Genomic DNA, 13,757 nt, shown 5'->3' with positions numbered 1-13,757 from the left:
ACCAATATTTTCTCCCACTTACCAAAACCCTGGGAAAGCTGGAAACTGGTTTGTGGGGCACCGAACTGCTCTGGTGGTGGCTGCCCCTCGAGGCTATGACTTTCTTAGATGTTTTCCATCCCTTTGGGATTCTTTCATTTTATATTTGGGGTGCACTTCTTATACTGCAGGGGATGAGAACTGGGAAATCAGTGTTATTTTGCATTGTGCAAAGCTTGATGTGTTTGTTTATGATGGGCTACTTACTAGGGAGCCCATTCAAAAGAAATTGTGAAAGAAACCAAACAGGAAAGGGTAGAACAATGACCTCGATAAGAAGCATCACAGGCAGGGCTCAAACACAATAGTTAGATTTACAGCCTGGGAGATGTGACGGCTCTGCCCCAGCCCCAGTGAAACTCTTGTTTTCCTAAGGCTGTGGATCCGGAGATCAAAGGGTCAAGATCAAGCCTGCAGGAGGAGCAGGGACAGAGGTCTGCAAAAGCTCTTTGAGGCTCACCCAGACTGACAGAGTCATGAAGTCTGCCCCGGGTAGGCTGTGGCTTGGTCTACCAGAGAACACAGCCTTATCTCCTCGTGGGCATGAGAGCTGAGTACAGGACGGCAGTGTGTAAGTAAGTACACTTCTGCTGTTTTAAATCAGTGGCTTGGAAATCCAAGTGCTTTGGACACAAAAGTCATTCTTTGTTATGAAGAAGCTCTTTAATGGTATACAGCAAGCCGTAACTATCCACAAGTGCTCCAGGAAGGACGAGCTGTTGGTCTGGGACAGGTATCACCCTCCATCAGTGAGGAGCTGGATCCAGGGAGCTCTTGGGGTTGGTTGCTGGCTGGAAGGGGCTACACACATGGCAGCACCAGCACTAGGGTACATCAGAGGCAGGGCTGGCTCCAGGTATGGGCAGAATAGGCAGCAGACTACTTAAGGAGAGCAAAAGGGACATGGTTCTCTTGTGTCTTGGCCTCTCTCAGGGTAGCTAGTGTACTTGCTGATGGCAAAGAAGGTAAATGGGGCATTGATATTGCAATGAGCCATGATCCTCCCGGCTGCAGGCACCCTTGCCTTTCCCTACTGCACTTCTTACAGTTTTCCTCACAATGTTGACTTTCCAAACTCATAGAATCAGAGAATATCCAAGTTGAAAGGGACCCACAATGATCATAAAGTCCAAAGGCACCTGAGGAGGAGCCTGCTGAGACCCAGCACCAAAATCAAACACTGTACGAGTGGCTCCTAGGCACCACTGCCACCTCCGGGAGAGGAGAACAGAAAGGTTCTCCGTCAGAAGCTTGACAAGGCCCTGTGCCAGTGGGGAGGGTTAGGGTATGTGTGTGCAGGGGTGCACTGCAGCACCACAGTGTGCAGCTGTGCTGGCAGTGCTGCCAGTCGGAGGCAGGAACGTCCCCTTGGCACCTTTCACAGCCCAGCTGGTCTGCATCTGGAAAGCCGTGCTGAGTCTGTTGGAGGATTCATAGCACCATGCCGGGCCCAGAGTGCCTCTGAGCTGGGTTTGGAAATACAAGCTCCTTTATGACACCTCTGAGCCTCCTCCTTCTTTGAACAAATACATTAGGACAGAGCTGATTTCTGTTCTTCACCATTAAGCACAGAATAGCAGTCTTTGCACCAAACATTGCTGCTGGTAAACATCTACAGCTACTAAACCCTGCAGCAGAGAAGGGAAGGGCAGAACTGTCTCCAGAGATCACACACACACAGCCTCTTTCCCAATGCACAGGAGGTACACTGAGAACAGGAAAATAGAAGAAAATATATTTGTTTGGAGTTTTTTTCATTTATATATATATTTAAAATTGCTGCCAAACATTAACCTTTTTCAGTTACTTTATCTCCCACGGCACCAGACAGCACACTGTCACTGCAGAAGCTGATAGAGGCTCTCCTCCAAATTCCATTTCCTGACATGTAGGCCAAGTTCAGAGGAGGAGAGTGGGTCCAATTCAGAGTAGGCTTGCAAACCTCTGTCTCAGAAAGCACCTCAGCCAGGAAACTATTGGATATTCGATGGAAGAGAGAAGTAAAGAGGCTGGCTCCACCACCTACCCCCTAAGCCTTTGGCTTCTTTTACGACTGTTTCTGTTCACCATATTTGTTTTATATCTGAAACATCAAACCAAACCATTCAGATAATTCTGAATAGTTCTTCCACGTTCTGATCATTCAAACCCAATCTATAGGCACCCACTGCTAAACCGCATTTGCAGATCACCAATTATTTGATGAGATTTAAAAAAAAAAAAATCCAGCTTGTTTTAATATCCAGTTGGATTTCAAGATAAGAAAGAGCGATTTATATTTTCAAACACAGACAAATAGGGAAAATTTAAGAAATGAGTTTCTGGAAAGTTTGTCCATGTCAAAATCCCCACAGCCACCAAGAGGCAAGACTACAGCTCTAAATCACAGCATGAGACAGGAGGGGCTGCACATCCTTGTCACACATAGCCAAAATCAAGAGCCTGCAGGGAGCCTAAGCAAATCCCTTATTGATGTAACTCGTACTTCTTTCACCTCTCCAGCCCCATCCCACAGGATGATATCGAGACAGACTCCTGCTAGGTTATCCAAATTCCAAGTTAGTCCCTGGGCGCGGGTGCACCCCTGCCTCACCCATCCCTCACCTCTGCTCTCTGGCCCCGAGTCCAGGGGAGCTCAAGGTGGAGCCTCCCGCATACCTCAGAGCCTCACTCCAGCAACCCTAATGACAACATTTAATGCTTGTTTAACTCCCGGGATTGCTCAAAAGAGCTATATTTAGGAGAAAAATCTAAAAAGTTGCCCCTTTGACTTGTGCTCTCAGGAAGTTCCTGGCTCCTGCAAGTCTCCCTGTACCAAAACTAACTGCTTGGCTCTTGTTATTGCAGCCCCTTTCAGCAACAGCAGTTGCCCAGTAAGCATTACATTTAGACTGCACAAACCTTCTGGAATTCACATTAACATATAAAGGAAGCTTTGCTCTATCAAAACACTTCTTAATTTTCTGCTGTTATTCGCAGAACTGAAATAGGGATAATGGGCAGCCAAAAATAAGTTTTGCAGCTTCTAAAAGGTGACAGTTGCCTCAAATATATCAGATATCTTCCTAGAATCAAATGTGTACACATTTTTTAGTATTCATTTCTGGCCTAGTCTTTAAAAAAAAATGAATTGAAATTAGGACACCTGCTGGTATTCACCCTCCACCTAATTTCAATTATTGTAAGAACACAACAGAAAAGCAAATATAGGCAGTTTCAAATAGCACTAGCATGTGTTATCATATTCCAATTCTTGTTTAAAAGTATGCTAGCTGGAATGGGCTATTTTCATGGGAAAAATAAATCTTAATGTCTTGTTCTGATTTCATTTTTGTTGCAGAAGATAGAGATGTACAAGACTTCAAAGAGTCCCAAATTGAACAGTTTTAAGATGCCGCAGCACAATTATGATCTCAGTTACATGCATATTCAGGAGCTCTGAGCAGATTTTAAGAAATATCAAGAAGTATACACTTCAATTATGGGATGAGTTTTTGTAATCAAAAATACCAGCTTGAAATTAGGAGCATTATTCATTCCTTGCTTGTCCCGGAATTGATGTTAATGAAAAGAGCCATGAAAATCCCTGCCCCAGTTAGTTTATGGTAAAGCTTTCAGACAGGAACAGCAGACGTATCATTTGGGTGTATGTTAAAGGTAACATAAAAGTCACAAACATTTTTTTTTAATTACTTTTTGAAGAAGTACATTGTGGAGAAGAGACTTGAATGGTGGCTCTGGTTGCAAATAAGTAATCCAATCTTTTACAGCCAGCCTCCTTACAGGGGGCTGCCTCTCTGACTGGGCTGCACCAGTTGGGAACATCAGTGAGCTGGAGCGTAGCAGGCTTCAGCTGGTGTCAATTGTCATAGCTCCAAAGGCAAAGAAACAGACAGCAGTTTGAAAGAGCTGAGGTTTAGGTGTTTAATGCTTTCCTAAACATGCCAAAAAATTTAAATGCAGAAAACAAAAATCTGTATTTTTTCTTCATTCTAAGGGGAACTTGCATGTAGAAATAAAAGCTCTCTATGGCTGTCCTCTTGTAACATTGACAGCAACATAAATTCAACCACCAGCCAGGTTTTCCTAATCCCTTCTCAGATCATATTGGAAACTTTTTCTAGCAGGGATCAATAACTCCAAGGTTACAGCCTTTGGATGCCCAAGAGAGCCTCCTGCATCTCAGGAGACTCAGCGCCAGCAGTATCTATTACAGGCATCCTCAGATGTGTATCAGCTTGCAGCTGAGCTCAGCTTCAGGAGTACAAAGCTGGGATTCACCCTAATAAATGTTTGGTCTGATACATATAAACAACTGAGCAGATTGTACAGATCCTAACCTGATGTTAACTAGCCTGCACTAGAAGTATGGTACAGGCCATGTGTGCCTGTCTTGCCATCAGGCCTCCTGTGGCTGGTCTTCTGCAGAAGGTCTCCCATGGGACTCAAGCCCACCCCACAGCACTAAACTAGGAGGCTGATGGCAGCTCTCAGAAGTGCGCTGGACCAGAGAGAGCTGGGGCTGGCTGCAGACTTTAGCTGCTTTTTTTGTCCCTGTCCTTGGCACAGATTTTAAGATGGCATGTTAAATGAACATAACTTTAAGTGACCCTCACTTTCTAACAGCACAGGTGTCTTCTGTTCTCAGACTGCTTTGAAATGGTATCTTTCACCAACTGCTTAATAAAAATGGGCTTTGTCTTGATGTCAGTGTTTGTGGTACAAGCAAGTCCTGCATCCTGACCTTAGCAGGTGACACTGCAGCTATCAGACATGTCTACAGTGAAGGGGGTCTTCAGGATTCACTGCAGCCCAGTGAGGTTCTAAGATTGAAAGGACCTAATCCCTCTGCGGCAGCCAGAAATCATAACTCAGAGGCAGGTAAAAACATAGCTTTCTAACTATAGACTGTTTATATTTTTGCTAAACCCCCCAAAACTAAGTTTTATAAGAAGCAATGGGAGGGATCAACTGCAGATTCACATTGGGAGATTCCAGGGTGAAGGTATGCATTACCTCTCCAAACAAAACTGTGGTTAAAAGTACATCTGCAGTGAGGCAGGCAGTCTATCAAAAAGTGCCTGGGCCTTAAGCCTAAAAAGACAAGACGGGCAATGAAATCCCTAAGGCCTTTTAAACTGTTTTGAAAAATTGCAGATTAAACAGAGGAAAGAATTTTAAGCAGGCTTGTAAACCATTTATTAAAACAGTATAAACTTTCTGGATATGGCCATCATTGAGAGGCAGAGGCCTACATGCAGCTTGAAAGGTAAAGGGGGAGAGAATTACTGTGGAGTTTTTAACAGATAGAACAGAAGAAGAAGGAAGAAAAAAAGGAAGAAAGGAAGAAAGGAAGAAAAGGAAGGAAGGAAGGAAGGAAGGAAGGAAGGAAGGAAGGAAGGAAGGAAGGAAGGAAGGAAGGAAGGAAGGAAGGAAGGAAGGAAGGAAGGAAGGAAGGAAGGAAGGAAGGAAGGGAGGAAGGGAGGAAGGGAGGAAGGGAGGAAGGGAGGAAGGGAGGAAGGGAGGAAGGAAGGAAGAAAGAAAGAAAAATCCTATTTAATGTAAAAAGAGTAGGTAAAGGCAAATATGACAACATTGTACTGTGCTGATAAAGCTCCCTCCGAGGAAGGAATGAGACAGCCTGGGGTGAAGTGGTTGGGATGGCCCAGTAAAATGAGCTGCTGGAGGGAGCCTTTCAACACCACAGTGCTTAGTTTGTACACCACAGAAGAAAAAAGGAACAATAAGAATTATTATACCAAATAATGTTGCTCCAAGGGATTCCTTCACAGGAAGAACAGCCCAATTTATGTAACTTTTAATTCTGGAGTATTTTAACTTGTGGCTCACAGGGTCTCTGATGCCTGAAGGATGGCCTAGTGAAATGGCACCTTCCAGGGCTCAGCAGCAATAAAGTCACCTGAAACCACAATTGCCCCTGCATCCCACCTCTGCAACACTTTGCTGCTGCTCCTTGCTGGAGGTTGCCACCTTGCAGCTCACAGGCTGGTCACAGGGGGATGATGGGCGACTGCCAGAACTAATCTCATCAGAAGTGCAGCTGTGTTTGGAAGAGGGCATCTACAAACAGCCAGCCTCCCACACAAATACCTGCTTAGGGTGATGGGCAGGAGGAACAAACTTGTGCTGGGCACATGGTAGTCACCAAAGCAAAACATCCAAAGAATGACATGGGGGAAAATGCACTCAGTGTCTTCATAAGCAATAGCTTTAGCAACGCTTTCAACTTTAAGAATTAATCTCCGTCCTCCAAACAGCTGGTAAATGTGTTCTTGCAGAGGATTTACAAGTGGTCCTTGGAGTCTGGTATCATTTCAGTGGCTCCTGATGAGGAATTCAGCAACCATCAGGTCACAAGTTAGGACCAGGAACCTAGTGTTTTCTGAGGGCTTTACAAGTCACCATTTATAGTGCATGGGGAAATCTGACAGCATTCAGGAGAGTCAGAAAAGAGACATCCTGCTTTGCTATGTACAAATATAATACACTTTAGCTCATGTCTCATCAGTAGACCCTTCTCCTGTGACACCTAAACCCCTTTGCAAAGGCCATTCAGTTTAAAAAATAATAATAATAATAGTCACAGCCTGTGTTTGTCACAAGCTAACTCTTCAGGAGACCTTCCAAAGACGACCTTTGTTTCTCACCATGTTAAAGACATCCCTCCGTTTTCCTTCAATTCCTGTGCCAGTGAGCTAGCAACTTTCAGTTTTGTTTCTCCAGGCTTGGAAAGAGCTCTGCTTCCTCACAAAGCTCTCAGATGTGTCACCTCTCTCTATCTTGGTTAACAAACAAGAACGTGCTGCATTTGTCCTTCCATTTCAAGTCACAACAGAAATCCTGGTACCACTTGCTTGCATTGAATGGGTGCTTTGAGTAAGGGAACTTGTCTGGCCCTCTGAGAAAAACACCACACAAATGCCATGATTTTGGCAAATATAAGCCTCTTCTTCAAAGGCACACAGAAATTTTCCATGGACCAAAGGCCAGCATTGCACCTCTTCTTGGTACATGTGCAGCAGGGTTGTTGTGATTTGGGATATACACAAGGCACTGAGGAACAGTCAGACATCCTTCTCTGAAGGAAGCACTCCCCTTCAGCATGATTACAACCCCAAAGCCCTTGGAGAGGCACCACGGTGGATTTGGGGAACCTGGGAACACATTTGATGTTGGTTATACGCAGTTTCAGGACGGGCAGTCTGTTCCTCGTCCTCCGGGTGCTAAGTGGGAGAGTCCTGTCAGTGTCTTGGACACCCTCCCTGAGTCAGCTTGGTTTTCTGAAAACCTGTGGGTCTTAATCTGTTTTGCCAAATTCCTGGTACCACACAGGCCTCATTATAGACCTCACTTTTCTGAGAAAAATATGGTAATAACGATGGCCAGATGCTTTTCAGTGGGGCTGTGCACCTTTTTACCACATCAAGCTCATGGGAAAGGCACCCCTCACATCCAAAAACTCTGTGTTTATCATCAACAGTGGTAAAATTGTTTACAAAACAGCCTGGCTCTTGAAACTCCTACCTAGGAGTGTGCTGGGCATCGCTGGCCTGCTCTAGTCTGCACCCCTCCAGAGCCAGCACTGGCCCTCTCAGGACACAAACCAAACCTCCTAGGGAGGAAGCTGAGCAAGGTGACAAATTCTGCCTAAAGCTTCTCTTCCTCCTTTGAGGTTTGCAATCGTCCTTGTAAATTCTGCACCCCTTCCTTCCTTTCCAACATCCACTGACGAGTAATAATGTTTGCACCTCTGCAGTGTGTGCTATGAACAATGCCGCGGGCATCTCATAGTCTAAAGCACTTTTTCAGCCTTAAATTGTTCACTAGACATGCCACATTTCTTCTTCTATTCAGAAGCCATCCTTTATCATCAAGACTTGTTCACAATGAGAATCAACATCCTTTGTACAACAGATGAGGCAATCATTCCTGTCCTGGGTCGCCAGGGCTGCTACCTGAAAATGGCACGCACTGACACAGCCGTGGCTCAACAGCACTGGCACTGCAAACGGCATCTTCCTCGGTACACCAGTAGCTGTACACAGCAGGATAAAAGGCAGGCAGCTCTCAGCACTGGGGATATTCCCCGTCAGTCAAATAAACCTTTCTGAGTACCCACCCAGAACATTTAAGTCGCGAGAGCTGCACACTCCTCCTCCTCAGTGCACTGTCCCCGTGCAGCTTCCCAGCTCGTTTCACTGTGGCTGTGGAAACGTAGCTGACCTTTCCCCAGTCAAGAAAAAACTTAATTTCTTCGAGGCATGTCCCATGTTATCTAAGAAATTTGCGGGAACTTTTTCATTGGATTTCCACAAAAGCCAAGCGATTGAACAGTTCTCAGCCATACAGTTAGATCACAGTATACAAAAGCTGATTGTTTTGCATGAATGTATATAAATAAATCACTCTCCCTACTCAATTTTAATGGCTATCAGAGATCAGTGGTCTAAAAGAGCATGTATTTTGCTGAGAACAACTTCAACTTCCTATTTTTAACATACACAAAACTCTTATTTCTTAATCCCTGTACCCTTATTCCACTATTTTTTTTTAAGCTGAGGTCTTCCTGCAGAGGTGCTCTCCTGTGCTTGTGCCTCTTAACGCAGAGAAATCCATTTCCCTGTTATTTTCTCTGACCAGCTCTGACTTCCCTGGGTAAGAAACAGAAACTTTTTTTGCCAAGAACCACTCATGCAACCTGGATATGATGCGAATGCTCCTGGAAGGGTGACCTTTTCTGACAGCAGCACTGACGAAATGCCTCGCTTTGAGGCTCTTTTTGCCACAAGACACAGCTCTCCTCTGCAGGCAGACTTCACCTCCCAATTTTTCCCTTATCCTAATGCCTCAGGAATGCAAATCACTTTCTTCCAGCTCCATCTTCTGAGGCTGTAGCATTGTGTTGGCCCCCAAAGAACTGAGCCGTGTGGTTTTTTAAGACAGCCAGCGTGTGCTGGGTGCTGGCAGGATGGGTGTGAGGCTCCCGTGCCCCAGCAGCGCTGCCTGCAGGCTCGGCGGAAGGAGCCCGGGTTTTTGGCAGCCCCGGTGTGGTGCCAGCCCCAGGCAGCCTGCAGAAGCCTTCAGGACTCCTCTGCCTTCATTAAGAGAGCAGAGCTGCTCTGGCTCAATATCAAACAGCAGATTTCATAAAGAGCTGCACTCGCACAAAAACTTGATGAGATTTGCTTGTGGTTTTTTTTTTTTAATTTTTTTTACCAGAAAGAATCTGCAAGTGATGAAGCCTGGCAAGCCACTGATGAGCAGTCAGAATATATGCTAGTTATTACCTACTATAATTGCAGTAATTATTAATTACCTGCCATTCTGCCGTGCCAGAGAATTTCCTTTTTCTGACAGTCTCTTCCCTCTGAGCTTATTAATGACTCCTGCCAAGGAACCTCTCCTGGTTTGTCCCTGCTATGTATGTGTTCCCCTCCATATCACGTAGCCTTGTAAAATTTTTTAATAAATGCAATAATTACTTTGGAGAAGGGTTTCAGACCATATAAAAAGCTTTCCAAAGAAACAGGCTTCAATTTATAACATTCACAGTGACTGTTCGCAAGACTCACGGTTTCTAAATCCCCACTGATCTTCCCCCAGGGACTTCTTCCTTGCCCTGTCCCCAGTTCAGGACAGAAACCCTTGTCCTGCTTTATGTGTGAGCATCTCTGCACTCCATGAGCACCAGCTTCTAGACCCTGAAGGAAAAAAAGGCAAGAAGAATCAGCTGTGCATGGGAGGCTCTCAGGCCCAGCATCGCACACCCCTTGTGCAGGCAGGATCAGCCCCCCCAGCTCCTGGCCAACAGGCAGGTCTGCAGCAGGCTGCCCCACCATGCCTCCTGCCCTGGTTCTATATGCTCGGGCACACCAGTTTCAGTGGTTGGAAAGATGGAAAAATGTCTACAGATGTTTGCAAAAATGCCTGAACCCCAGCTAGCTGTAGCTAGGGCATGCATACATATTTTGCTCACATTCAGAGAGTCACTTTGGAGATGAAGCCAATAAAGAAAACAATAAATCCAGCAAGGCAAGGCAAGGCAAGAAAAGAAAAGTGAAAAGAAAAGTGAAAAGTAAAGTAAAGTAAAGTAAAGTAAAGAAAAGTAAAGTAAAGAAAAGAAAAGTAAAGAAAAGAAAAAAGAAAAGAAAAGAAAAGAAAAGAAAAGAAAAGAAAAGAAAAGAAAAGAAAAGAAAAGAAAAGAAAAGAAAAGAAAAGAAAAGAAAAGAAAAGAAAAGAAAAGAAAAGAAAAGAAAAGAAAAGAAAAGAAAAGAAAAGAAAAGAAAAGAAAAGAAAAGAAAAGAAAAGAAAAGAAAAGAAAAGAAAAGAAAAGAAAAGAAAAGAAAAGAAGAAAAGAAAAGAAAAGAAAGAAAAGAAAAGAAAAGAAAGAAAAGAAAAGAAAAGAAAAGAAAAGAAAAGAAAAGAAAAGAAAAGAAAAGAAAAGAAAAGAAAAGAAAAGAAAAGAAAAGAAAAGAAAAGAAAAGAAAAGAAAAGAAAAGAAAAGAAAAGAAAAGAAAAGAAAAGAAAAGAAAAGAAAAGAAAAGAAAAGAAAAGAAAAGAAAAGAAAAGAAAAGAAAAGAAAAGAAAAGAAAAGAAAAGAAAAGAAAAGAAAAGAAAAGAAAAAAAGAAATCCTTGTCATGAGATGAAGACATGCTGCTACATGACATTTTTTCTATTTTCACCCACTTATGTTGAAAAGCTTTGGCTTAACTATCACCATAATAGCAGTAGTAATGAGCATTACTTCCTAACCACCAAGTTTGCTACACTTACCTAAACAAAAACTGACATGTTTTAAAATAAGGCTCTACAACTGTATTAAACATATGCATGCTTAAAGAGAACTTTTACATTAATTTGACAAATACCAGTGGGAAAACATTTCATCTTCAGTAAATGTATCACCTAGCAATGGAAATGGGAGTTATTGGTTGGAAAACATCCTGCAGAAACAGAAAAGGAAGGGTATGTCTACGGAAGTAGGGTCATGAAAGAAACACATATGTATTTTGCAGCCCATCAGAAGTTCTGCCCAGGGTCCTGCCTGATGTGAAGGACAGACTTTACACCTGAAGCTCTCTCCAGAGGAGCTATTCTCCATCTATCCACTGCTTCATTTGAGCTTTGACATCTGTAGTAGGCATGTTCTGAACATCTCTGTTTTAACAAGCACACAACTGGTAGGAAGAAAAGATGTGATGTAGTTACCCCTCCCCACACCCAACTTCTCATCTGTGAACTGAAGAGCCTATTTTAAGGGCTTTTCTATTCTTTTCATGGAAAACAGAGCATTAGAAGGCCTTCTCACACAGGTTTGTGATGGGTCCCCAAACCCTAGGCTGACCACACTTCCAAGGAATCAGGCCCTGGCCACACAGAGCTACCTCAACATCTGAATTCCAGATCCGAAAATATGTCTTCCATTGTTAATATGTGTTAAAGTGAAGAAATGCAGCCCATATCAATATTTCTCACTCTACAAGTATGGTAATCACCACTTTGAAAACACAGAGAGCTGTTCACTTAGCAGACTGGACTGGTAGTTTTGTGGGGACTTTTTATGGCACATTTATATTGATCTTTAGGATTTGATTGACATAGATGCTCTCCCAAACAAGTAGTCATTTCCCACCTCAGTGCAAGCGAGGGCTGCATTTTTCAGAGTGTACATATTGACAGCCTCCCTGCAGTCAGGCAGGGCTGTTGAGCCCAGCCTGGCAGAGGCAGATAAATCAGCGTATCCCAGGTCAGGTTCAGCGAGCGTAGTGCAGCACCATTATTCCCAGCCACGTGGCTGGCAGAGACCTTAATCTATTTTCTTTGTTTAAAGTACAAGCGGCTGATTGGCTTTAGTCAGCCTACTTCATTCAGCTGCACAGTTCCTTTATTTAAAGCCTAGAGACTTGGTGTCATGATAGATGCTTCAGCAGACACTTCAGCTCCTTTACTCCACAGCAGCTCTTTTCTTGAGGACACAGTAGAAAAGCTCTCTCAAACTTGATTTATGCAACAGATACATGGCCCTTCAAAGGCTCCAGAGGGCACCTTTCTCCCCTTGACCCATCTATTTTGTTGAGGCTCATAAAACAAGGGGTCACCACTAGCAGCAGTTCCTGCCTGAGGTTTTATCTGGCACCAGCACGTGTCCCAGCACCCCTGGATGGGCTGCGGGGCTTCAGTCAAGTGGGGCAGCTGGACCCCAGCCCCATGGGCAGTGGGGATATGAATCAGATGCCCAAGATGGGACCTCCTTCCAGTATCGTGTTCACAGAAAAAGTCCAGGGAATTAAGGAGCAAACTTGTCTGATAAATGTGCTTATCATGTTACCAACTCTGTTTTTAATTGCTCTAATGAAGCAGCAGCCAGCTCTCTGCTGTGGAAGCAGCGGACTTGGGCATCTCCCTCCCTGCTGCACAGGAAAGCTCTGTGTGCCACAGGGAAGAATCGAGCCCCATGGGGAAAAAGTATATTTTAACTAATTTCCTCTCTGGTGGGAATGTCACCATTCATGAGGAATTCTAATTTTAGTTTGTCCCCAAACACTTGGTTTCAGTTCTGTTTTCCCTGAACACTAACAGGGGAAAAAGAAGAAAAAAAAAAAAAAGAAAGAAAAAAAAAAAGAAAGCTGGAGGCTGCTCTCTGTTTTCCATTCTGGGGTCTTGATCTCTGCATGAGGAAAGTGAGTAAAACCAGAAAATAGCATTAGGGCCCTGGGGAGAGGCACAGGGCCGGGTGATTCACTGGGCAGCGCTGTGCTCTGGGTGGCTGTGCCTCCCGAGCATCCCCTGTGCTGGCCGCGCCGGGAGGCTGCTTGCAGGAGCACAGCCTCTGCTTTCGGTCAGATCATGGCAGAGACCACGACACATCATCTCTCTGCAGGCAATAAAAGCATCCTGGAGAAATAAAACTGTGAGTTTCATTTCCAGTGTGTGTGAAGGTGCTAACACAGGTGTGAGGCAGCCCAGGGCAGCTGATGGAGTTTCACACGGAGACAAAAAATTGGGGAAGATCAGCTGCTGACAGCCTCTTTTTTGAGTCTTAACCAAGCGTGCCAATAACAGGAAAGGTGATCCCTGTGGGGAGCAGGTGGCTGACACGGCCGTGCCCTGTATTGCTCTGGGCAGCAGCTCAGGGAGCACCCTCAGGGCTCTGCTGCCCCACGGGGTGCGCAGCCCCACACACAGTGGGCACAGGGGTCACAGAAGCACTGGCCTAGGGAAAAAGCCTTTAAAAAACTTGGTGCATCACAAGGAAAGGAGGCATTGCTGTGAACCTCTCCTGCAGGGTGGTTTATATCCAGTGATCCAGGGGCTCAGGCAGAGAGGGGACCCCAGTCCCTGCCACACACACCCCGAGCAGGTCTCCAGGCATGAAACTACTGGAAGAATGATGGCAACCAGCCACTTTAATATAAGATAAGACTCTCTCTGTACACGCTTGATTCCCTTCCTGGCCTAGGAAGGAAGCCTGGGATGACAACCACACAGCTGGGGAGATAAATCTGAGCACATGATGCTGAACCACTCATGGTCTCAGCTGGGGAAGCGCTTTGCAGGGAGCCAGCATCAGACAACACAGCATCACCGAACTTAAAGCATCTCCAGGACATTGCCAGTGAAAACTGGAGCACCCACAGGCTTGGTGGCAGTCCCTCTGGGAGCATTTGGTTTGCAGTGCACCCCACTGCTCAGGTGG

The 13,757-nt window shown here is 44.7% G+C and overlaps 1 long non-coding RNA gene across 1 annotated transcript; it reads left to right on the top strand.

The window, feature by feature from the left end:
• Positions 1-175: 175 nt before the first annotated feature.
• LOC310892255 lies at positions 176-10,690 on the top strand. The gene is made up of 2 exons (XR_014577988.1): positions 176-614; positions 9,664-10,690. It is a non-coding gene; the product is annotated as an uncharacterized lncRNA (long non-coding RNA).
• Positions 10,691-13,757: the final 3,067 nt, after the last annotated feature.

This window comes from Anser anser (genome assembly GCF_964211835.1).
Source record: "Anser anser genome assembly, chromosome: 1".
In the NCBI taxonomy this organism is placed as follows: Eukaryota; Metazoa; Chordata; class Aves; order Anseriformes; family Anatidae; genus Anser; species Anser anser.
This window is presented reverse-complemented; position numbering and strand designations above follow the sequence as displayed.